Source organism: Artemia sp. Qi Xiang Cuo, chromosome 13, assembly GCF_049724085.1.
Source record: "Artemia sp. Qi Xiang Cuo chromosome 13, ASM4972408v1, whole genome shotgun sequence".
NCBI classification, from domain to species: Eukaryota; Metazoa; Arthropoda; class Branchiopoda; order Anostraca; family Artemiidae; genus Artemia; species Artemia sp. Qi Xiang Cuo.
Genome location: NC_142806.1, coordinates 59,212,226 through 59,238,440, shown reverse-complemented (window position 1 = coordinate 59,238,440; position 26,215 = coordinate 59,212,226). Strand labels below are relative to the sequence as shown.

Below are 26,215 nucleotides of genomic sequence, written 5' to 3'. Positions count from 1 at the left end.
TTGCCCTATTAGATTCGAGTTTACGTATTTTTATTTTTGGTGATTTTAACTGTGATCTTGATAGTGTAAATGAACGTAGCACAATTTTATTTTCGTCTTTACCAAATTTTAATATCTGCCGTAAGACACTTGATTTTACTTATTCTCATTGGAGTGGGAGTACGAGTAATATTGACCATGTACTTTTTAATTTTTCCCCATCTATTATAGTAAAAGTTATCCCGGATTTCCCGATAAGTGATCATTTACCTATTCAGTTTTTGACATCGTTTTCTGTAATTCATGATTCTGTTTCTGCTTCTAATTTTATTCCAATTCGCCCTAATTATTTTGAGAGAATTATCTGGGATGAAAAACTGATTCCGGCTTACCAAGATAAAGTTGATTCTTTAGCTCGAAAAGTAGTTGTACCTGATATTCTGAAGTGTCATAAAGATAACATAGAGCTTGAGCTTAATTGCATATATCTTCAGTTATTACATTGCTTAAAATATGGTGCTAAAGAAACTTTTGGTGTTAAAAAGTGTAAACCCAATGTTGAAAAACCTTTTTGGTCGTCAAATCCGTTTCTTGTACATGCTAATCATGAATCTAAATTAGCTTTTAGACATTGGAAAAATAGTGGAAAACCGCGTGATCTTCATCCGGCTTTTCTATGCATGAAAAAAAAGAAGGCAATTTTCCAGTCGGAGCTCCGTCGTCATAATAATATTTTGCTTATGGATGCTTCGTCTGAAGTTGATATGAATAAAAAGAAACTTTGGAAAGCTCTACGTTCAACAAAGAGAGTTAATGAACCTTCTAAAAAGAATGGCCCTTCTCTTGTTGAGTGGGAAACTCATTTTGCAAACCTTTCGAAATCTTGTGATGATCCTGAACAACTTTCGCATGTTGATATAATTTTAAACAGTTCTTTTAATTCGCATGATTTTTCTATTTCGTTTGATTCTTTGTTGGGTGCATGCCGTAAATTAAAGCCACAATCCTCTAAAGACCATGATGGGATTTTTTCAAATCATGTGAAATTTGCTCCAACTTCTTTTCTTCTTCTTCTTTTGACTTTTTTAATCTTATTCTCAAGTTTGGTAATGTTCCTCCGTCTTTTAGGATTGGGGTGGTAACTCCTATTCTAAAATCTGGTAAAAGAGATCTCCGTTCTTGTGATTCGTATAGGCCGATAACGAAGGGTTCTATGATTGGTAAACTTTTTGAATTATGTATAAAGGATCTTTTTGATTATTTGGATGTTGGTCTTAATCAAGTAGGGTTCAAAAAAGGAATGGGTTGCGACCATGCGCATGCAACGTTTGATACTATAATTAAGGAGTCAAGATCTACTGGCTCCCCACTTTATACACTATTAATTGATATAAAAGGAGCTTTTGACAATATTTCGCATGCTTCCGCTCTTTCAGCTCTTATTTCTGGTGGGATTCCCCTTTCTGTGGTTAGAGTTCTTAGATCTTGGTATTCGGGGCTTAGGATAAAAATTTTTGCACATACTTCTGATTCTCTTTCTAATCCAATTTCCGTGGGTCGGGGCGTGAGACAGGGTGGGGTTTTATCTCCTTATATTTTTAACGCATGTCTGGCGGAGTGTCTTCGTTCTTTATCTACAACCCTTATTTCTTGGGGACGGGATGTGTCTTTTCTTGCTTATGCTGATGATATTATCCTATTGAGCCGTTCTAAAGCTAGTCTAATTAAGAATTTTAATTCCCTTTCTAGTCTGCTTAATGTTCGTGGCCTTTCTATTAGTATTAAAAAATGTCAATATTTTCCCGTTAATGTTAATGACCGAGCTGAATTAATTTGCGATAGAAATATATCATTTCCGGTTTCTGATGCTGTTGTTTATCTTGGGTTACCTTATTCTGCTTAAGCTCGTGAATCTAAGTCGATGCTAATTTTACATATTCAAGAAAAAATTATAAAGGCGTTTGGTTACATAATACGGCTACGTGTTGTTTATAGTCGTGAAATTCTAGGTTCTCTTTTTAATGCAGTAGCCCTCCCGCATGTTCTTTATCCTTCACTTCTTCTTCGAGATTTTAAAATTTGTGATTTTTAAGCAATTCGCGTTTGTTATTTTAAATATTTTAAGTTTTTACTTGGTTTTCCAATTTCCTTTAGTAATACTGAATTAGTTTCAAAATTTAAAATTAAAGAGCCGTTGGAAATAGCCAAGGTAAAAATAAATAATTTTTACAGTAAATATGAAAATATACTTTATGTTCATAATCTTTTTCCTTTTTTTTCTATAGTTTAAAAAGTGCATGATTTCATTATTACTATTTGTTGCATTTGATTAAGTTTTCTTTTGGGCAAATTGTAAATTGTTGCTATGTTTGATGGTGTGTTATTTGGATTTTTGAAGATTTATTTAATTATCTTTTATACTCCTCGTTTTTGAGGGAAATAAATAAATAAATAAATAAATCGCTGGGGAGAATTAATTGATGCGATAACGGGAAACAGGATCACGTATCTTCTTCTAAGCAAATCAGATGAAGTATGTGCAAGATATGTGATATCCTTGAGCAAATTTAAAATGGAGGATAAATTATGTTTCGCTGCAAAAGTTGATATAGCACATGTGAATAGACTTCAATTTACTTTAAGTGCATTAGTGAAAAATATCGAAGACAATAAACAGTATCGCTAATTGTACATGCTTAGTATTATTGTTGTAATTATTCCATAAAATTGTTTCGAAATCGAAAATGTTCCCTTTCTTTTTGTTAGAATGTTAGGCTAACGATTCATAGTCAGTCTAGAGTCAGCAGTCAGAGTGATAGGATTGAAAAATGAATAAATTTGAGAAAGAGAGAATTAGATCGAATCTGGGGTTTATGGAAAAACATTTGATTTTGGATGATGATTTTCTTGAGTTATCTCTTCAATGCAGTATATTCTCTCGGGGAACACTTGACAATATAATGAGAACTAATTCCCCCCCCCCCCCATTGGACTATTGTATGAAGCTTTGTCAATGTGAGTCAAATGCTTATACTCAATTTATTGATATATTAATTGGAACAAAGCAGAATATTTTCGTGGATACACTTTTGAAAACATTGCCACAAAATTCAATGTAGATGGCTCCCCCACCATTCGAAAGAGGTGATGTCACAGAATTACTCCTCTCCCATTTCTCCACCCTGAATTTATCCGTCAGCAGGGACGATCAGTTTCGTTTTAGCTGTGAGAGAGAGTTGACATCGGAAACCAAAAAAATGTTCTATACTTGTCCACTATGCATGCACACTCTTAGCAGTTGGACTCAATGTGAGAATTGTACAATTATTTATGACTATAGTGAAAAATGTAAATTATGTAATCCTTGTAAATTACATAGAGGCTATGCAGTGTAAATTAAAGGATGTAATCCATGTCTTGAAGAGATCTGTGACTCTCACCCTAGAGGACATCTGTGCTCCAATTGTCACTATGATAAATGTGATCAGTGGGAGAATACTTACCCCGTTATGATTGGAAAGAATCCCAATCTCTGAAATTATACAAGCTATATGCAATTCATGCTGATGACACCCAAGTTATATAAGGAATTGAGAGGCACCTCCAGTGGATGTGAATATATTACTAATACTGATAGTACAGATGCACTTAAAAATGCTACAACTAGTGAATTACATCTAGTTGGTAAAACATATCATGAAATATTTAATATGCCTCAGTGGCTACCACCCAATGTTAGAGTGGATATAAAATTAACGCTTGCACCATCCAATTTCATATTGAGAAAAGAACTTGCTGGCAATCCTGATGTAAGTCTCTCCCTCACCTCGGCAATACTTCAAATACGCAAACAACAAGTTATGAGTTCTGTTGCTTTGGCAGTGGAAAAACTGAGAGCCAGTGGAAATAATATTAAACTACTTGTTCCTCATACAATCACCAATCAACGTCATATTACCATGGGGTCACGCACCTTCACCGACTCATCCTTTATCAATGGCGAAATTCCGTCAAAGCTCGCTGTGGCATTTGTATAAAGTTCTAGTGCAATAGGTTCGTGGACTGGATGTCCACATAAATTTGAAATGTTTGGACTTTCATCTCTTGTCTGCAAAGTAAACGGCATCCCACTCTACAATCTATCTTTTGATAAATCCTATAGAACATTGTATGAGTTGACCATGCAAACCCTAGATTATGATTCGCAAATTTTTGAAAATGGTATAACCGAAGAAATATTTGCTAAAACACATGGTATCATTGTACAAGATTTGTCTGGTACGAAGGATATGAGTAGAGTACGTACGGGGAGTGTGCGTTTACAGTGTACATTTGCTGACTCATTGGCTGACAGTATTGCACTAATCTCACTAAATAAATATGAAACTTATGGGGAAATCACTCCCGAAGGTAGTGTTCTACTAGACTTCGCACCATGAACACCAGTCAAATAATCAATGTATTTAATATGGATCCCTACATGTCCCGTTAGAAATCCTATTGTCTGCCCTCGGACTTTCTTGGAAAAATTCAAATTGTCAACAATACCTTAATTATTGTTAATAGCATTCCGTCGACTGTGCTGACGGGTCATTGGCTGTGCATCTTTCAAACAATGAAGACGATTGAATTTTTTGATCGTCTTGGTCTATTCTATACATTCTACACACCCCACATCAGCAACTATATTGAGAGCAGTGGGAAAACTATTATTCAAAATCGGAGGAGAGTGCAGGATGTGACGACTAAAAGCTATGGTTTCCATGCACTACTATATTTTGTGTTCCGTTATCGCGGTTATACTTACAAGCATTTTCTCAACATTTATATAGACAATCCACGGCTGCATGACTTTCTAGTGGAAAATATCCTCTCAGACCTGTATAATATAAATTTCAGTGCCGTAAGAGTAAAGTACTTAAAAAATGTTTGTGAATTTGTTTATTAATAAAATGTATATAAATATATATATATATATATATATATATATATATATATATATATATATATATATATATATATATATATATATATATATATATATATATATATATATATATATATATATATATATATACAACAATGTCTTTAGATTTTCACTTTAGATTTCTTCTTCTTCAACGGTTTATAGGCAACTGTCGTGAACCACTAATGCCAGTAAATCATTTGGATTCACTGTATATTGATCTTGATTGACTGCAAAGTCAGGGTCACATTTTCTAAAGTATAATTTAACTTCACTCTTGTCATATCTCTTTGTATAGTCAATGATACTATTTGTATTAATATTATGAAATTCACGAGTTTCAATCTGTCTATGTGAAGCAATATCACATACAGTGTTTTCAAATGGTGAATCACATTCGGTAACTGCCAAATAAAAAATCACTTGGCTTACAATCATAATAGACATTGTTATAACAACGATGACATAGAAACTAAATTGTCTTTTTACCCCAACAGTTGAATTGCAGACCTAATTGTTCCTCTCAGAATAATTTAATTCCATGAAGATACCAATATTGCAGAAGTAAACTAAAATCACACTTGGGGTTATAGAAAAGAAGGAAAAAGCCGACACATGCTGTAAACAGAAGAATAAGCCCCTGGAAGAGAATTGTTAGGTCGAAACTAGATTTATTTTCCTAAGATGTCCTACCTACCGCATATGGATTCTCAACCTTCAATCACCGCCTCATTGAATCTATTCAATGCTGAAAATGTTGATGTGAGTGTTAAACATGGATACTATGAACAATTTTATTCTCAAAAACCCATCTCCGATAATATCCACTTTCAAATTTATTCCAATGAAGACTATTTTATGGACGTGTCTTCGACATTTATAGATTTACAAATGAAAGTCCGGAAATCCGATAATACATTACCATTTTTTTCCGATGGATTATCCTATACAAATTGTATATTACATAATTTATTTTGTCAAATCAGTGTCTACATCAATGGCACGCTGGTGAGCACAAGGAATGATGGGGGGGGGATATTAATCAGGCCCGTCCCTTCTATCCGTATATCTCTTGTATTCCTCAACCCCGAAGAATTTTTGCATCTTAACTGCGCCATATAGGGTTGTGGAACGCGGAATATGAAATCATTTTCACTTTTTTTCTATAGTTCAAGATTAATGTCGCTCACTATATCAACATCACATTCTTTTGGAAGGGGATTTGAGGGTTCCATCTCCTCCCAAGTTTAATAACACAGATTTTTTTGCGCGTAGATGTGATATGTTACCTAAGTTGCAAATGGGTAGTTTATCATTTTGACATTTAATTATTTCTTGTTGCTCTGGTATCCTATATTTTAAGTACGAAATGGCTATATATGGTGGCAAATTATTTATCCTAATCAAAACTGTGGTGTTCGTCAACTTTGTAGGGAAAGCATGTATTTGGAACAGTGCGCATTCTTCATCTTAACTAGGGGTACCTTGAAAAATATCCATAACTCCCCTTGCTGAATTTGCAAATAGTTTTGCGCCATGCTATAAAAGTATAGAATATTCTTAAAATTTGGTTCCAGTCCTAGTCTCAATTGATAAGGCAAATGGCTTTCTATGCCTTTGAGTACTTTTATTAATTTACCTGGGTTTAGAAGTCGTGCTGATGAATTTTTTGTCAAAAGGGTTAGAAACTCCGACTCCAATTGATTAAATTGATGGGATATTTTCATGATGGCACTAAGTAATAACTGTAGAGCCATCTGAAGATTTATATCTTCTATAATTTCATTTTCATTTCCTATTATTCGTTTTAGAAATACTGCTTGGTCTATCTCCTATTTAAAAATGGAAAGCGTATTGATCGCCTGATTAACTTTTTCTTCGATCTTTCATATCCTTGTTTCGTGTATGTTTTAAGATTGTTAGTTGTTTGTCTACCAAGAGTAGAAGATTTTTGTCTACCAAGAGTAGAAGAAGTTATTTCAACTTTGCCTATTCATTTTTCGGCTTCCTTCCACGTTGCCTCAGATAGTGTACCGAATATATATTCTGAGATTTCCCCTACAATACCGATTAAGCTTCTTTTCTGTCTGGCCAATATATTGTTTGGCTCCTTTTTGTTTTGTTTTTGCAGCGTAATTAACATTCTCTTTATATTTTCTAAAAACCCATTGATTTGGTTGTTCAGTACATTGAGCAACAAAGTTGCCTGAGTTAGAAATAATGATACTTTTATTTCTTTTTCTATTACCTGAGGGGGTGTGAAAGGAGGTGGGTTAAAAGTTTTTTCTAATTCTCTTCTTGTCATTTCCAGATTATTTGCAAGTACCGTTACTTGGTTTTGGAGGGTATGTAAAGGGAGAGGCATCAAACCTAATGGCGATTTGCCAGTGACCTTCTATGGGCTTGATGGTATTCATCTTGCTAAAACGATACTCATTTTATGACCTAAATTCGGCAATAATAAGCTGGAGAAGCTTAAAAACGCAAATTATTGTTCAAATTTTCATCTGTAATAGATATTGCTTATATATATCATATATAAACACTACAAAAAAATTTTGAACGTGTCGTGAATTAAAGAACAATTCCTGCGTATTCTGCATATTCTTGAATCATTTGTATTTTTTTGACGTTATCGTCACTTCTTGTAATTCAGTTACTTCCTGTCTGACACCTTGTATTTTACTCTTTTGATAAATAATCCAAACTGTTATAAGTGTAAATATATTTACACATACAGTGCCCATTTTACATCCTACTAAAAATAATTCATTGAATTGAATGCTTTCGTCCCTTGTTACTCTCAGTGTAACTTCTTCTTGACTAAGGGCTGTTTCTTTTTCTTTTTCTCGATTTATTTCAGCATTTGGGCCCAACTAATTGGTTCTTTAAAATTCTTTTCCAATTTTCTATTAGATGCTTACTACCTTTTTTTCAAAAAAACTTCTAATTTACCTGGTAAAATTGTTTTAACTTTTTTAATGGAGCTAATTTAGTGAAGTTTTCTTCTATTTTTGCCTATTTTCTCTTTTAAGAATGAAATTTGTATCTTTGTTCCATAGATTACATTCTGACATAGTCGATATAATTAGTGGAACATTTGGTAATTCTCTGTCTTGAACACAAGTTCCGTCCAGAGTAAGATTATTTGAAACCAACACTTGAAATACACTTATTTTTATAATACCTTCAGTTGTTTCTGAAGGTTTAGAAACTTGCCAATGGTATGTTTTCTGAATGCCTTGCCGATTTTCTAGAATTATATTTTCCCAGCAATTTAAACTATTCCCATTTTTTGTCATTTTTAGTCCTTTTTTGATCATGTCTTACTTAAAAATACCATTTATTAAAACGTTCATGACCCAAATTTTTTCTAGAGAAATTATTCTTTCTCCTTTTTTTCTACATACGCTGAAGGTGATGTCATGGTAATTATTAACCCTTGTGGGCCCCCTGTTGCAATGGAAAGAGCTTGATATATTGTAAATAAGCTCTTTTTCTTAACCAGGGGTATTCTTATGTTTGTTCAGAGGTTTCCCGCTAATAGAAAATAAGATGCTTTTAATAGCTTAGCATGCCAGCTTAAGGGGTCGATTGGGTCTAACCCCGAAGGTAATTCATAATACCCTTCCTTTAATACAAAATACTGTATGTTTTGCAAGATTTCTTTTAACTCCTTTGGAGGCAACAGAAGAGTCGGAATCTGTCCTAAGTCTAATAAACCTAAGGCTCCTTGAGCCTCTATTGTATAGTCACTTAAAATTTGTAGATGTGTCATTAGCTCTATCATGCTTGCCGCAAAATATTCTCCATATAACGGCTTATCTTCTTTACTTTCATTAATCAGTAAATTTTCTATTCTACTGAATATATTTTAAATTTCCACTAGAGTCCAATTTAAATTGGAGATTTTTTCATTCTGTGCTAGCCATAACGATTTTTTTTTTCTTTTTCAATATGAAAATGTGTTTTGCTCGATATTTTTTTCTTTTCTTCTTCCGGGATATTGGCATGTATAATTTCCAAATAATATTTTTGTATATCTTCGAAAACTATATTTTTTTATTTTGTTCTTCTATTTGTAATTGAATATTAACATTAGCATGGTGTTTCGTCACATGCATTATAGCTTCTACTTGTCAGCTTATTGCGTAGAATTTTGCAAGCACCGATTGCTCGTAGCTATGGGATATATTTGCAATCCTTTCATATCTGGTTTTTCGAAAAATAATTTTTTCTTCTCGGTTACTGGTTTTCGACAAAAAGGCTTTGATTATCTTTTAATAAGCGTCCTTTTTTAACGTTATGGTATCTAGCATCTTTTTTAAATGTGCTAAGTCTATTTCAAATAGGGAGTTGCCAGTAATTTTCTACAATTATCACTTGGCGTATTTGCATTATAATTCCTCCATCAACCACTTGTACTTTCTAGCCCTCTAAATTTGTTTTTGTCATCTTAGCACTTTTTTCCAAAAATAATAGCGATAAAACCGCTCACCAGTAAAACTTCTACATTGTCTACAAAAAAATTAATATTACCCTATGTCCCTCCGTTTTCTTGTACAGGTGTTTTTGTTTTTTTTTTTCCTCCCTGCAATATGCTTTCTTACGCTTTATAGGGCTCTTCAGCATATTAGGGGTTTTAAACAAAACTTTGAAAAATAAGTTCGTAGCCCGGATAATTCATTGGTTACTATTTTCCCGTTATCTTTGTATACTGTTTTCATTAGCGGATCTAGACTGTGTATCACTTCAAAGGAGTGATTTGAAAGTCTGAGTATCCATTTTACATTACATTTTTGAAACACATCTATAAGTTTCTTTGAATCTGCTTGTTCTTTTTAAACTTGTAACAATTCCTTGTTTTCTTTCGTTATTTTTGTGTTGGTTTTTACCACCCCCCTTAATTTTTGCAAAAAGCTGATAATAGGATATTTTCCTAGCTCTGAGAGGATTTGTGTTAACACGGCTAACATACATTCTTTTGAAAAGTCTTCTGTCACTACGGGGTGGCGTTTACTGGCTTTGATGAGCTTGTTTAAACCCTCTTTGTCGCTTATTGGTGTTAAAATGTCGTGCGTCATGCCCGAGAAATATATTTATTCACGTATAATTACCATACTTTTCCAATATACATATCAAAAGAATCACCTTTTAATGCTGATACTGAATATGTATAATTTAATTAGTTGCACTACACCCATTAAAAGTTACGAGGCCCATAATTAATTAATTTTATGAAACATAATTCTTTTATTTCGTCCCAGAGACAAAATTTGTGCAGGAACATATGATGTGACTTTAGATCTGAGTTTATTCTCTGGGAACTTACGAGTCTCTAAGCTATAGTTTTTTTTTCTACGTGACAGTAATAATTTTTACTGGCGACATATATTGTGAAGGAAACTTTGACGTTATTTACATTCCGATTAAAGGAAGAAAAAATTTAGATATTTCTTTAGAGGCTTTTTACTTGTTTTATTTTTTCCGGTTATCATTATTTGATTCAAGTTTTTAATCGGCTCGGAGCCACGCTGGTTTTCCCTTTCTCCGTTTCCTGGTCTGAATTTTGGATTCCAAATTATTGTTTCTCTTCTTTAGAATATTGACAAGTTTTTCCGTGGTCTCTATAATGTGGCTTACAAGGTTCTGAATTCGAGCGTGGTTTTGTTGCTTCGTCAAATGTCTTTAGTCTCCGTTCCTCATGACGTTTGGCCTTTTTCAGTAGTGATCTAGCTACTTGTTCTGCTGAAGAAGGGACTTGTTGCTGTCCTTCTGGTTTCTTTACTTTTCTACATAATCTCTCTCTTAAGGAGGTTTTTCCTAACGATGTCCCAATGTCCCAGGTTTAGTTATATCTGTTTCTGTAGAAGAATTATCGGTGTCACATTCTGTTAGCTCGCGTCTGGTAGATGGTGTTTGTTCCAAAAGCCATTTTTGTGTTAAGACTGTAGGTGAGTCTAATGTATGAAAATCAGATCATTCTTTGGTTTCTTCCAATTTTTCTTCCTCCTTGGATTTAACCTCTGGTTTATCACGTTTTAAACCATTAGGTTGTATTTGAGGCTCTTCTCTATTGCTTTCATCACTAGTATCCGATGAGCATCGAATATTTACCTTTTTCTCTTGTTTGTTGTGGAGAGTTTTTAACGAAGACTGGGCTATATACTCTTTCCACTCCTCCCAACTTTTGCGGTCGTTAAAAAGGTCATAGAATTCGTATGGTCTTCTGATATATACTGGTGAAATTGTTTCATTTATTTCTTGGTCTGAAAGAATAGGGTCTGATTTCCATGGTTTTGATAAAAATCCTTTTTTCATTCTATTATGGTGTAGTACTTCTTCCTTTTCATTATACTGATGTTTTAGAACGTAAGTTAAGTTATTTGGTAGAATTTATACAATCCTGTTGGGCCCGTCCCATTTCGGTTTTAACTTTTTTGTCCCTTCTAGATTGGTTCTGTATACATATACCAAATCTCCTAAACAATAATTTTTCTTATTTTTGCTTGTTCTGTCATTTTTTTGTTCTGTTTTCGCATCTTCCTAATTGTCTTTAACTTGTTCCATAGCTTTTTTCATTCGCATCACCATTTCTTGTTTTTATTAGTCCAGATTGTAATATAGTCTATCATTTTGTATGTCATCTAAACAAATTCTAGGATCTCTTAGATGTTGTAAAAAAATGGCGTTTTTTTTAAAGAACGTAAAAAATCCGTATTTACTGCAAAAACTACGACTGGTATGTGTTCGTCCCAATTTTAATTTTCCTCTCTTGCGTGTCTTTCCATCATGTAAGTCGATTCTCTATATTTACGTTCAAATTTTTTATTATCTGATGCCATTTACAAAAAGATAAACCATCGCCTAATCACAAAATATTACGTAACTTTGTCTAATGATTTGACTCTAAGATATAACCCATCATTACTAAGTGAAATTTTAGCAAATATTCCGTGTTCCAAAAAGAAGTGGATGACTAAGACTTTCACAATGGTTTTTGTCTTTTCGTCTTTAATTGGAAAAACGTATAAATATGAGTAGAAATGGTCAACTACGGTTAGTACACACCTGTTTCCTTTCCTGAAAACTGGTAAACTTCCTCCTTTTCCCCAAATGTATATTGACATTAATTCTCCTACCCTTGAAAGGATGGGGTATAGACCTAATTCGGCCCTAGGGGTCTTTGGTGGCAACGTTTGTTTGGCAAACTCTTGGCAGCTTGTGAAAGCTTTCACTTTTGAGTACATTTTTGGAAAATAAAAATTTCCTTTTAGCCTACCAATAGTTTTCACTTCTCCCATGTGACAGCCAATAGTTGCGTGTGCCATCTGTAAAATTTTTCCTTCTAGTGATTTTGGAATTACTGGAATAATTTTTATGTAATTTTTTCTATTTTCTTGCGATGGTCTGTAATATCTTACCAAAAGATTTTTACTTTCATCCAGATCAAAATTATCTAAGTCCTTCAAAAATTGTTTAAAGTGCTCTAACAGTTTCGTTCGTTTTGATAATTAGGATTTCATCGCTAAACAAAAATCATATTTATCTTGATGATTCGAAATATTTCCATTAGGTAGTATTTCTACCCCTTCCAGTTTGTTTTGGATGGTTGTTATAAAATTTCCTTCGGTATCAGGATTTCGTGACAAATAGTCTGGTAAAATGTTTGTACGGCCCTTTTTATATATTGGGGTATATGAATATGCTTGCAGACGTAGTATCCACTGTGCCAGACGTGCTGAAGTATTTTGCATCGTATTTAGCCAAATTAGTAATTTTTGGTCGACGCGTAAAGTGAATTTTTTTCCAAGTAAAAATTGGCAAAAATATTCTGTAAAAACTACAACTGCTGGGCATTTTCTTTCAACCGTGAATACTTTCTTTCTGCCGTCGTCAGTGACCTTCTGGTGTATTGGACTATTGATTCTACTCCTTCCAAATTTATATTTAATAATATGGCCCCAATTCCGTACCCCGACGCATCTGTTTGTAAACAGAAGTCTTGTGACAAATCTGGTATTCTAAGAGTTGGTGCTGTAATAACTGCCTTTTTATTTCATCAAGCGGCTGTACTGCGACTGATTAACATTTGAATTTACCTAGTTTTTTCAAAAGGTTTGTCAAAGATTGTGCTATTGTTGCATAATTTTTAATATATCGTCTGAAATAACTTAACAAACCAAAAACTGATCTGCAGCTTTTTTTATCTTTAGGTGGCTGCAAATTTTCTATGACTGTAAATTTTTCTGGACTAGGTGAAATATTACCTTGGTTTATCAGATGTCCAAGAAAAACTAGTTCTGGCACTACTATTTTTAACTTTTCTGGTTTTAATTTTAAGCCTCCAGGTTTTCATTAAACAAAATCATATCATGTAAGCAAGCCAAGGTATCGTTCTTCCTTTCTGGTTTGTTATCTTTTAACGCCAAATTCATTAGTCGACTAAAATAATTTGAACTAAATGATAAGCCAAAAGGCATACGTTCAAATGTGAACGTTCTTCCATCGTCTAAGACTACTGTTGCTTTGTGCTTTGTTTCTGGACCTAAAGCTATCTGCCGATATCCTGCTATTAAGTCAAAACTAGTGTAGTATTTTGTACCTCCCATCGAATCTAAAATCGTATCAATTCTTGGTAATTTAATAATCTCTTTTACCGTGACGACATTTAGCGCTCTAAAATCTATACATAACCTCCAGGTTATGTATCTATATATATAATCTATACATAACCTATTTTTTTCTGACTATTACTAGTGGAAAACACCAATCGCTAACACTTTTTTTATTATACCCTGTTCTTCCATTTCCTTTTTTTGGCTGTCCAGCCATGGTTTTAAGTGATAAGGTGTTTTATGCGATGACGTTTTAATTGGAGGGCTCTGTGTTGATATTTTGTGCGTGATTAAGTGAGTTATTTCGTAATCCGCTTTGTGTCTTGCGAATGTCCATCTAAAATCCCAAAGAATATTTCCCACCGGGGTTTTTACGTTTTCTGGTAAATTTTTTAAATAAAATTGTTGCAAAAAGTCAGTTTTTGTCATTCCATACGTTTCTTGTGGTTTCGGTTTTGATGGCAATTGTTCGTGGCTAGTGAAATTTACGCTTAATTCTGGGCTGTTTAGAGATTTTATTTCTGAATTTGAAATCTTTTCCACTGACCCAAGCCCTATTTGGGTCAGCTTTACTTTGTTATTACTTAGATTTGATAGTTTTAAGCATGTGATACCCTTTGCGATTTTAATAACTTGATTTTCCACAAAAATCGTGGGGTATTCTTTCAGGGTGTATCCTCCTATCATGGTATCCATTGTTTGAACCTTTCCTTCTTATGTATTTAATTTTCGCTAGCACTTCAGCTGTTGTTCCGCCTTTTATTTTGATTTTCCCGTTTATTTTCAGGTTATAATCCGAATCGTCACTCTCTTTATCTGTTGTTACGCAAATTTGCCTATTAGTTCATTTGCCTGCCTTATGATTATTGTATCAGTTATGGGTTCCCATTCGATCCCATATTTCCTGATAGCATCTACTCCAAGAATACAAGGTAATGCTAGCTGTTTACATATTATCACCGTTACTGTTATTTCTTTATCCCCTGTGCTAAATTTTAATGGACATTCCCCCAAAATTGTCAGCAAATGACCTTTTACTGATGTCAGGGTATTCTGGCATCTGCTTACTTGATTTTTGACATTAGGAGGAAACCTCTTAATAACTTCCTCTCGAATTAATTATTTAAATTCACCCGTATCTAGTAAACATGGTAAATTTTGAAAACACTCAATTTTAAAACAACGCAAAATCGGTAGACTATTATTATTTGCATTTGTATTACAACACTCTAAACTATAAAGGGATCTTTGTTAGGAAACAGCTCTGTCGACTCTTACTGGCTGGTTCTCCGTTTAAATGCCCACTGTTTGACCAAAATTTTCTGGGGTTATCCCAGTTTTCTTCAGCGTCACTATTTTGACCCTGGGTGTTGTTAACCGTATGATTTCTAGGCCTAAATTCAGGACTATTATTAGGTATTTGCCAAGTATTATTTGTTCCCTGCCTTCCTAAATTTCTGCCCCCCTGCGTTCTGAACTGGTGTTTTGTCTTGTACGTCTGGCTTTCTTTGCGTATTCTATGCCAGCAATCGGCTGCATAGTGGTTTGGTTTGCTACAATAATAGCATTTAAATTTTCTCTTAAATTTTTTGTTGGTTTCCTGGTTATTTCTAAATATTCTTGATATGTCATTGTTGGTTCCCCAACTATCTCTCCTCGGTGGGGGTGGGTGCCCATATTTTCTATTGTTATTAGCTGCTAATCTCTCAAGGTCGTGGAATCTGTCAGGTACTTCCCTAAACGGTGACCCTTGGCCTCCTCCGCACATTCTGGGTTCACGATTTGGCTCCTCAAAGTTCACTTGCTTTTGTCCCTTTTCATATTTTATACTTTCTTGGGCTCCTGTGTTATTTATTGACATCTGATCAAACTTTTTCATAGCCTCGTCAATTTTTACCTCCGTTTCGACTAGGATTATAGCCTGCTCTAAATTTTCAGGTTTCCGTGATAATATTAGTCTTAATAGCTTTTTTTGGTAACCCTTGCGTAAAAGTATGTAATTGTACTTTCTGTACTGTCTCGTCATTTCCGCCTTTCTCTAACTGTAAGCATACAGATCTACAAATTTTATCGGCATATTTCCTGATACTAGTTGAGATATTGAATGTCACTACCTCTGTTCTTAGCCTCTCGGAGATGCTTGTCTCTATGAACCCTGTTTTAAAAGATTCAATTAGAGTACTGATGTCCTTGGACTCTTTTTCCTTAATTGTCTCAAAATGTTTAAGGGCGCTTCTCTTCAATCTGGCTGCAACGCATTGCTCTTTGACCTTATAGTCAAACGATTCAGTTAGTTCGTCGAAAATTTTAAATTTTTTAATAAACTCATCTACATCTGAAATTCCTGCGTATTCTGGTATAATTTTGGCAATTTCAAGTACCGTTGATAGGGAAGCCATTTTCTCCTCTGGTAAAGCCATTTTGTTTCAATCCACAATTTTTTTCTAGTCCTCTCGGCCCAGTTTTCCAACGGTCACCAGTTGTGGTAAGGTGATTCTTATGGTATTTAAGCGATGTAGTGGTAGATGCCTTTATTCTCCCTTTATAGGGCAGATAAACTATGGCCCCAAGGTAGTTAAACGTTTGTAGCGTGCCTTAGGCTATGACCTGACTAATGAGGTGTACCAGCTGGGTATATTCGAAAGACTAAATGTAGATTGTAGAGAGGTTGGCTATAATACAATACTTTTATTCAGTTAACATATACTAATACAAATCTTAATAATATATATTTATATATTCTACTAGGACTGGTTGTCCAAAGTAGACCACAAGTCTCAGAAATCTACAATAATATATAATAAGATACTTAGACACTTACAATAATCCGAAAATATTCCAAGGTATTTCTAAAGCAACGGACCAGAGGTCAGTCCGGCATAAAATTAGTATCAGTCTACCCCTTCCCATAAAATGTATCTTTTATACATTTTTATCAACCAAACCTTCCTGGACCCAACCGACGCAAATAGCTATGAAATGGTGCTTTCTCGATTTCCCGTTAAGCAGAAACTTGGCAGGATATGTTCCTTATCTTAATAAAAGTGGTATTTCGAAACTTTTTTATTTGCGTCTTAATATTTTTACTAAATTCCAAATTGACTTAATTAGAAAGCTTCACTACAAGTTTGCATTGCGCAGCCGTGAAATTAGCTTATTGGCTATTTTAATAAGTGCAACCATAGCTGCACCTCCACAATCTTCCCCACCCAACGTCTCCAATACCTCTAGAAATTGAAGGGTATTACTCGAGTCTCTTTGAGCATGGCTATAAGAGACTGCAATGGCTTTATGTTCTTTAACACGATTTAAATTTGATGGATTACACACATCCATGAGTTTAGCCTCGATATCTAAAACCATCTTGTCGCTTTGCAAGTGCATATTTGAGAATTACTTGAAACAAAAGATGGTATTGTCACCCATAAACCTCTCCATGGGCTGGTACCAATGACGCTTACAGTGCCTTAAGGGATATTTTGATTTTAATTCTGTTTGCAAAGCTGATAGACAAATTGAAAAATAATGAGGTTTAGTTTCATTCTTTCCTTGACTTAGAAAACGAATCATGTAGGGAATTGAAAAGAGTCTAATTGAATCAGATTTTTTTACAGGCTTGTACGGAAGCCTTGCTCAGTGATTAACCAATTCAAAACCTTACTGAATATAAAACACCCTTTTAATCTTTAGGTTCACTCTCTTCATATTCTGTGTCATATTGTAAAACTATAACACCACTATTCGAATGTGCATTAGCCCGATCAAAAATGTCCATCCTCTTAAGTGTTACAGGATATTGCCCCTTCAAACAGTTAAAATCTACTTTAAGAAACTCAACCCCTATCCACCTCCATTAACTGCCAAATCATCCAAATGTGTCCTAATGGCATCATATTTTGAGGGTTTATTGCCTCAGACTAGTACCGCGTATTTGAAGTACTCTAAGCCTGTATTGACAGAAAAGCGTTGTACCCTTCAGCAGCCCTTTAAATCTGCATTATATTGAACCAACTTACTCCTCCTATATCTTAAAGCAAATTCCTTTTCAAACTTTGTAACATTCAAATCTAAATTTTCAATAAATAAAACTATTGAACCATTCCCATTTTCATTTTAATTCTCCATCCTATTAAAAATGCTACCCACCCAGACAAAACCTCAGAGATGTGCAAGTCCGGATAAAGCGTCTGCATTATCATATGCAGGTAATGCAAGTACATCTCATCCGACTTTCATTTAAAGAAATATTTTTGAGCGATAGATACTTTTGCACTATTCCTATCTCCCGCCTCCCGAATCTGGTTTTCAAGAAGGGCCTGTTTCCTGCCTGCATATGAGTGTACTATGTCTATTGGATTCTTGATAATACCACCACTTGTAAGGGAGTTGAAAAGGCCTCCAACCTCAGCCCTAAAAGTATAGATATTGCGCAAAGCAAAATCGGCTAAATAGAACTCTAGTAATATAGTGGGTGAGCCAGCACCAATTGGTCCTGATTCCCCCATATGACTTCCACTCTGAGGGGTGAGCACCTGTTTTTTCCAGTACTCTCTAGACCTTGCTAGATGGTAATTGCACTTAGAGAGAGTCTAAAAATCCCGCATCAAGGCCGAGGTCCCTAACAAAAGCATATTAATCAAAGTTGGGGTAAGGTGTACTAACAGGGCTTACCCTAGACTAAAATCTACTTCCTTCTCACTTTCCTCCCGGACCATACATGGATTGTCGCAAAATTGCGATGGTAGCGATAATACGTTGTTAATGTAGGCCCCTTGGGATGATGGTATGTGAACCTAAAAAAAAATAAGAGCTTATTAGCTCAGCAAAACACTTTTGATTTCCTCCTGAAAAAGAATTTGTATTAGGCTGAAAATTAATACATTATTAGTCTGAAAATCTTTTGAGGGGGGCAAAATAAACGTTCAGATATAGAGAGACCATACCACCAACTAAAGGTATAATGACCAGAAGTTATTCCATACATGGACCCAAAGCAACCCTTCGGATACAGTGGCCCCATTCTACCAGCTAAGAATTTAAGAGCCAGAAATTATTCTATAAATCGGGGTAAGTTGCCCCCTTTACGCTTCAACTATTACACAGTTCTAAAGAGTTTTAAAAAACGTACAGAGGGGATGTTGGTGTATACAGGTGCTGATTCTTCCCCGAAGAAATCCAGAATTAGCTGCGGTGATCCAAGCTGGGACATCATTGGGGACCTGAAAAAAGAGTGACAATTGTTATTCCCTTGAAATACTTATGATTTTAAGCTGTAAAAATAATACGCATCATTAAGCCCTAGGGTTCTCGGCCCGGGGTTCTCTCCTCAGAGACTTCAGAACTAATGAATAAGCCCCCTCAGAACCCCAGCTATTTTCCCTTTATAAAGTGGAAAAAGAACATATTATTAAGCTTAAAAAGAACATATTATTTTATTATCAATATAAGGACTAGGGTCCTCAAATCCCCTTCTTAGAGGCAGGGACATGGCCGCCTTCCAACAGTAAAACGCTACTTATTGTTAAAAAAAATTTTGTTTTCATTGTGGTGAAAAACTTATTTCTTTGAGGGGCAGGAGGCTCCTCAAAACTACTGAGAGAGCCCCTGGTATCATCTACGTAGAATATGGGGGCCAGGGGGCTAAGGTCCCTCGGGTGAAGCGCGGGGTGGCTAAGCCCCCAAGAAATTTTGAATTCTACCCTGTAACGTTCATATTATTAGCATAAGGAGACTTCACAGTTATATTCTCAGTCTTAAGACTGATTCTTTTGACTGATCATGCAAATCAGTTTCTTTTCCTTCCTGGTGAGAAGAAAAAGAACCTGTTGATTTTGACAGTTACAGCCATAATTTAGGCTTCAAATTTAATCTTGATTTGCCAGGAGCCCCCTTTTCTTGAAAAGTAAACGAAAGTGAAAATGACGAGTAGGATCTGCAGGTGAAAATGTCAGTGCTCAGTGATCATTTTGAACTTAAACGGACTGTGAGTGAAAGAAAAAGAGGTGAAAACCTTAACAATGAAAAGATTAGAACACTATTTTTCTGCTAAGAACTCTAAAGACAAAACCGACATTACATATGGGAACTCACAGGTTTGTACAAAAACAGGACAGATAAAGGAACAACCGAGTATTTGTAGTTTTAGTGGTAATGTTCGAGCTAGTGATGCAGATGAAAAAGCAAATGACCTAGGTAGCCCTAGTAGTAGCAATGTTTTTAGTGTAGCTCATACAGTCAGTGTCAGTGGTATTGGTAGTAATACTACTACGAAGGGCAGAACATTTCAAGCTAGCTGGACTGAAAAGTGCCACTGGTTATGACTCGACACGACTAAGAACGGTGCTGTGTGTACAGTCTGCACAGAAGCAGTGAATATGAAAATGTCCCTTCCAAAGACTTCTCGCGATAAAGACTCCTTTGACACATTCTTTACGAAAGGGTTCAGCAACTGGAAAAAGGCGCTTGGTCGCTTTAAGTCGCACGAAGCTTCGGCATTTCACAAAGCATTTATCGCAACCACAAACTCTTTGCACCGCGGTAATGACGTGAGTCAACAGCTAAGTGCACAACACAAGTAAGAATTGCAGGACTCTCGCAAAGCTCTGAAGCTTATATTCTCGTCTTTGAAGTACCTTGCCTCACAAGGAATACCTATAATTAAGCAAGAAGAGTCTTCGAACCTCCGTCAGACCAGAAAAGTACAAGTGGTTGTCACCTGACATTCATTATGAAGTATTAGAGGATATGTGTCTTGCTACGCTTAGACTCCTTGTAGATCAAGTGAAAAAGTACAAGTATTTTGGAGTGATGCTTGACAAAACCACTGATGTACCCTAAAAAGAGCAGATAACCATTTGTATTAGAACTGTTGATGACAACCTCGATATAAGTGAAACGTTTTTTGGATTTTAAGTAACTGAAAACACAAAAAGTGAAACACTGTTTAAGTGCTTGATGGTTGTCCTTTTTAGTTTCAGCCTTTCGTTACAAAATTGTCGTGAACAATGCTACGACGGCGCTGCTAATATGTCTGGGAGCGAAAGGGGTCTACAGTCTCTGTTGAAGGCCCCGGAGGTAAGAGCCTTATATTTGCATTGCCGTGCTCACAGTCTGAACCTGGTTGCTCAGGATGCGGTGGAAACTAACATCAATATGAAGAATGTTGTGAACATGGTCCAGAGATTTATCGCTTTTGTTAGAGGTTCCTCGAGACGGTTTTCAAGTTTCAACAACGTAAAGCTGGATGAAGGGGTGGCACTCCGACCATTCTGTCCAACTAGGTGGATCTTAAGAAAGCCCTTTATCATGGCAATCACTTGCAATTACTCCAAAATAATCTACTGGCTTGAGGACTTCAGCAGTCACCTAGAAAACCCTAAACAGACAGCCAAAGCTGATGGATTTCTTGAGACCTTTGCCAACTTTGATACACTCTTCAAGCTAGAAATTCTTCGCATTATCTTTACTGTAGTAGAAAACTCCACTACTGCACTTTAAAGAGCGCAGCTCTACTTTAGAGAGGCAGAGGAAATAAATGATTGCATCCGTAAGGTCTCAGAAGGTATGAGGAATGAACATCACTTTAAACTGCTATGGGAGGCAGCTGTCTTATGTGAAAACATTCTGGGTCTCAGTGAACCAAAGCTCCCGAGAAATCGTAACCTAAGCTCAGTGAACCAAAGCTCCCAGTCGTTTTGATGGAAGCGGTGCTCACTACCATCCGTCTAAGCCTGAATATGCTTATCACCAGGGGCGTCCCGAGGCGATTTATGCAGAATTTTCAGCAGAAATCAAGTATTTTTCTAAATTTCGGCCGATTTTGCAAAATTTTTGCCTTGGCTCTTTTTCTTTTTTGCCCCCCCCCTCCCAAACAAAAAGTTAGAGGGGGACAGCACTCCGAAGCACTCGTTTTCAGGTCTCCGAAGGCTAAAAACATATCTTCGGTCAACCATGACCCAGGAAAGACTGAATCATTTAGCTGTTTTGTTAGTGCACAGGGAAGTTCTAGAAGGGAAGTCCTTGCGCAGAAGGTCCAGGACACATAAGGTTATGGGGCACAAGTCTCGATGGTCTGGCAACTTCACGGCCATAGGGCTTGAAAGGCGCAGAAGGGCCTGAATCTTCACATTGCTTGTAGGGCACAGGTCTTGAAGTGACCACATATTCGGTGTTAGCCGTGCTTGAAGTAGCTCCTGCCCTCACCCTTTTTGGAGGAGGGGACATTAGTCAGAATTTTCCTTAAATGTAAATTAAATTTTAGTTTCTCCAAATAACTTGAACCTAATTTCAACATGCTTCCAGTTAAATTTGTTTCCAGTAGTCCATGCCCCAAACGCATAATCAAAATTCTTGTTTTTAAGAGTAAATGTTTTAGTTTTTTCATTGAAACTAAATTTTAGTTTTGTATATTCATTTGCAAAACGCTGAAATAAAAACCTGCAGTCCTCATCAGTGGGGAAGGGGAGTTAGGGGAGGAAGAAGAATGCAATTTATAATTTAATTCGAAAGATAGTTTGTGAGATGAGAAAACAAGTGCACTGCTTTGAGCAGCAAAACAGAACGGAGGGTGATTTAACATAGTTCTTGCAATGTCAAATTTAAACAATGTATAAATATTTTTCTGAAGTAGTGAATGCAGGCACAGCCGTAGCAATTTTTTTCAGGATATGCTTGAATGTGTATCACTCCCCCCAAAGACTGGTAAACTATGGTGAACAAGAAGAAGAATTGTCAAAAAATTGAGGGGAGTGGGAGTAGCTTCTTTCGCTAATGCCTGTTTGAATGTACCTGAAATATTTGTAAATAATCTAACATATAGTGTAATAATAATGAAATGTCTAGTGGATAAGTATTTAAAAGAAAACACATTTTCAATCGAATAAAAATTTTGCGTTTTCTTGCGCAAATAATATTTTTCCGCTCAGTCTAGCCTAATGTTTATCCTTATATATAAGATGCATTTACATACATACATGCATACATACATACATGCATACATAGGCTAAATACATACATATCTATTTGACGCAAGAATTCTATTTGTTTAGGTAGACGATTTACCGTACAAAGCAGATGTTAAATGCGACCGTTTTTCAGCAATTAACTAGCCTGTAGTATCTTATGTTTACTCCCCTACCGAATAAGTGTTGACCGCTTAAAATGGAACTAGTCATATTTGGATATAAAATAGGCCATCTCTTCTCGCAAATCAGAGATTTATTTTAGAAAAAAAAGTCAATCAATTTGATCCAAGAAATATTTCCAAATTAGTAAACGCTCGTAAACGGCCTCAAAACGCACCGCTCTTTACGCTAAAGTTTTTATTACTTTTCAAAGTAGAGCTGTGACAAAAGGGCGTTCTTTAGTGTAAAGGGCGGAACTTTGATTAGGGGACAGCCCCTTTCATACATGGATTAATTTCTTTTCGTGTTAAGTTTTAATGTTGCTCCTTACTCTCAGTTGAGAAAACTGAGTTGTTCTATTTTCTTGTTTTTCTATTTAATTTCAGATCGTTTTTTAAATAATGCCAGAAAATCTGGCTACTCCTTCACTGAAAAATCCCCTCCTCTCCAAGGATTAATTCTCTAGACAATTCAATCCTGGTGAAAATTTACCCAGGATAATTACCTTTAACATCTCAATGCGTAAAATTGAGTAGGGAATGAAAAAGCAAGACATAAAAAGAATTTTGTATAGGAATTTTGGCAAATTTCCCCGTGTAAAATTTCCCCTGAAAAATTCCTCCTTGGAAACTTCCGTCCCCATGAAAAACTAACCCCATGGTAAATCCCACCAGAAGAAGATGGGCTCTTTTTACCGTATCATTCATTATGTTAAACATGATTTTCCCACAAGGTGGAATGCGACCTTTCGTGTGCAAAAGAAAATTATTAGGATAGCTCCCCATGAAGTGTTCTGTTTAGAATAGAAAGACCAAGCCTTGTTCTAGATTATGATGAGTAAGAACCTCCGATTGACCTTTTTTATCTGCTCTCCAGCTTTTCTTGTATTGTAGAGGCTGCTGAATCATTTTAAGTTCTTCTTTCCCCAAGACAACCGAATGGTCACAGCTGCACTCATTGATCTTGAATTATTCAAAATATGAGAAATTGAAGACTATCTGTCTGTCACTAGCGAATCATTTACCAGAAGAGAATTCTTATTTAAAATGGCGAAAATGCTTTTGTTCGCAATTGACATCAAATTTCTTATTTAAATTGACTCTTGGAACCCGAATTGATTCAATATCAGTTATCAGCCTCAATTCACCGAATATTAAGCAAGATTATGGTTTTCAAGGCATTTTCAGTATGAACAAGAAAAAGCCCAGGAAGAAGATAAAAAAGAAAGAAGATTGTCTTATCGATTCAAGAATCGCCAGTTTCATCAAAGTATTGATTCTTTTTTGGGGAGTAGAAGCTACAACTTTGCCGATGACATCAAGTGTTCGAAGAAAAGAAAATTTCTCAAGCTAATAACATTGCAAGATGTTAATCAGAATGATCAAGATCAGAATCTTGAAGTAAATCAGGCAACAGGTAATGTCCACCTAAATCTGGTAGCACATACAAAAAGGTTTCAATATTTCTTTCTCAGTTAAAGCTGTGAATTCCTTTAAGCGGCGTTCACAAGCGTGTCTAGCTAGAATCCCATGTCTAGACACGTGTCTAGCCAAAATTCAATGTCTAGGCAACGACCGTTCACAAGTAAAATTCGGCGCTTAGATAGACACGGTAGACAAGGCACTTGGCTAGACTCTAGAACTCAATGTCTAGGATTTTCGATTACAGCCAATCAGAATGTGTCAAGTTCCACTTTTTCATCATTTATATTTTAGACTGAAATTTAATTTTCCTTTTCTCATCAATTGTTTTTTTTTCATTTCATAGGCAGCACACTAGCGCTGCCTAAGTAAAGAACAATGTGGGCACAATGTGTTGTTTTTTTTTTTTTGGGTTTTTTCTACATACCCGGGCACTTCGTATCGTAGGAGTCGTCGTAGAAACTTCGAAAAGGGCTCATTCGATTGGAAATTGGAGTGGCTAGTGCCCTTTTTAATAGTCGAAAGTGATTGGAGGGCAACTAGCCCCCTCCACACCCATCATTCCCCCAAACACATCCAATCAAAATTTTGAGATAGCCATTTTGTTCAGCGTAGTTGATTTCCAGATAGAAAATATGTTTTTGAGGAGGACACTCCCCCACATCCCTCAGGGCAAGGGTTTTAAGGGGTATATAAGGTTTTTAAAGAAAGTGTTGTCGTAAAAACCTCAATAAAAGCTCATTCGAATGGAAATTCAAATCACTAGTGCCCTTTTTAATAGTCAAAAGTGATTGGAGGGCAAATAGCCCCCACACCACAACCATCATTTCCCCATACACACCCTATAAAAATTTTGAGATAGCCATTTTGTTCAGGGCAGTTGATTTCCATATAGAAAACATATTTTTGAGGAGGACACTCCCCCACAACCCTCGGGGCAAGGATTATAAGTTATGCCCTGGGGTCATATAAGGTTTTTATTGAATTCTTTGTAGTAGAAACTTGAAAAAGGGCTCATTCGATTTGAAATTCAAAGAACTAGTACCCTTTTTAATAGTCGAAAGTAATTTGAGGGCAACTAACCCCCCCCCCCTTTCACGCCCACCTTTTCCCAAAACACATCCAATCAAACTTTTTAGATAGCCTTTTATTCAACGCAGTTGAAAGTTTTGGGAATTAGGTCTTTGAAGATGACAACCCCTCCCCCCACAGCCCTTCAGGAGTGAGTTGTAAATTGTACCGTGGGGGCATATAAAGTTGGAATAGTAAGCGTTGTTATGTTGACTTAGGAAGAGCTCCTTCAATTGGACACTTAAAGTTCCAAGGTCTTTTTAATAGTTGAGAGCGACTGGATAGTGACTAACGCCCCTCTTACGCCCACCATTTCCCCAAACACATCGAATTAAAATTTTGAGATATTCATTTTGTTCAACGTAGTTGAAAGTTCTGGAAATTTTGTCTTTTAGGATGATATCCCCCTCAGAGCCCTCAGTGCAAGGGTTGTAAGTTATTCCCTGGGTGCATATAAAGTTTTTATTGAAAGCTTTGTCGTAGAAACTTCAAAAGGGCTCTTGCGACTGGAAATTCAAAGGGCTAGTACCCTCTTTAATAGTTGAAAGTGATTGGAGGGCAACTAGCCCCCCCCATGCCCATCATTCCCCCAAACACATCCAATCAAAATTTTGAGATAGCCATTTTGTTCCGCGTAGTTCATTTCAAGATAGAAAATATGTTTTTGAGGACACTCACTCACAACCCTCAGGGCAAGGATTTTACGTTATACCCTGGGGGCATATAAGGTTTTTTATAGAAGGCTTTGTCGTAGAAACTTCGAAAGGGGCTCTTTCGATTGGAAATTGGAGTGGCTAGTGCCCTTTGTAATAGTCGAAATTGATTGGAGGGCAACTAGCCCCCCCCCCAAGCCCATCATTACCCCAAACACATCCAATCAAAATTTTGAGATAGCCATTTTGTTCAGCGTAGTTGTTTTCCAGATAGAAAATATGTTTTTGAGGAGGACACTCCCCCATAGCCCTCTGGGCACGGGTTGTAAGTTATGCCCTGGGGGCATATAAGGTTTTTATAGAAGGCTTTGTCGTAAAAACTTCA

General features: G+C 35.9%; 1 long non-coding RNA gene across 1 annotated transcript in view; it reads right to left on the bottom strand.

The window, feature by feature from the left end:
* LOC148945481 (uncharacterized) overlaps window positions 1–18,785 on the bottom strand; it is a 49,882-nt gene extending 31,097 nt beyond the window's left edge. Inside the window, exons 1-2 of the long non-coding RNA XR_016142753.1 lie at window positions 18,692–18,785; window positions 18,235–18,356 (exon numbers count right to left, since the gene is read on the bottom strand). This is a non-coding gene — a long non-coding RNA (uncharacterized LOC148945481). The remainder of the gene's footprint in view (window positions 1–18,234; window positions 18,357–18,691) is intronic.
* Window positions 18,786–26,215: the final 7,430 nt, after the last annotated feature.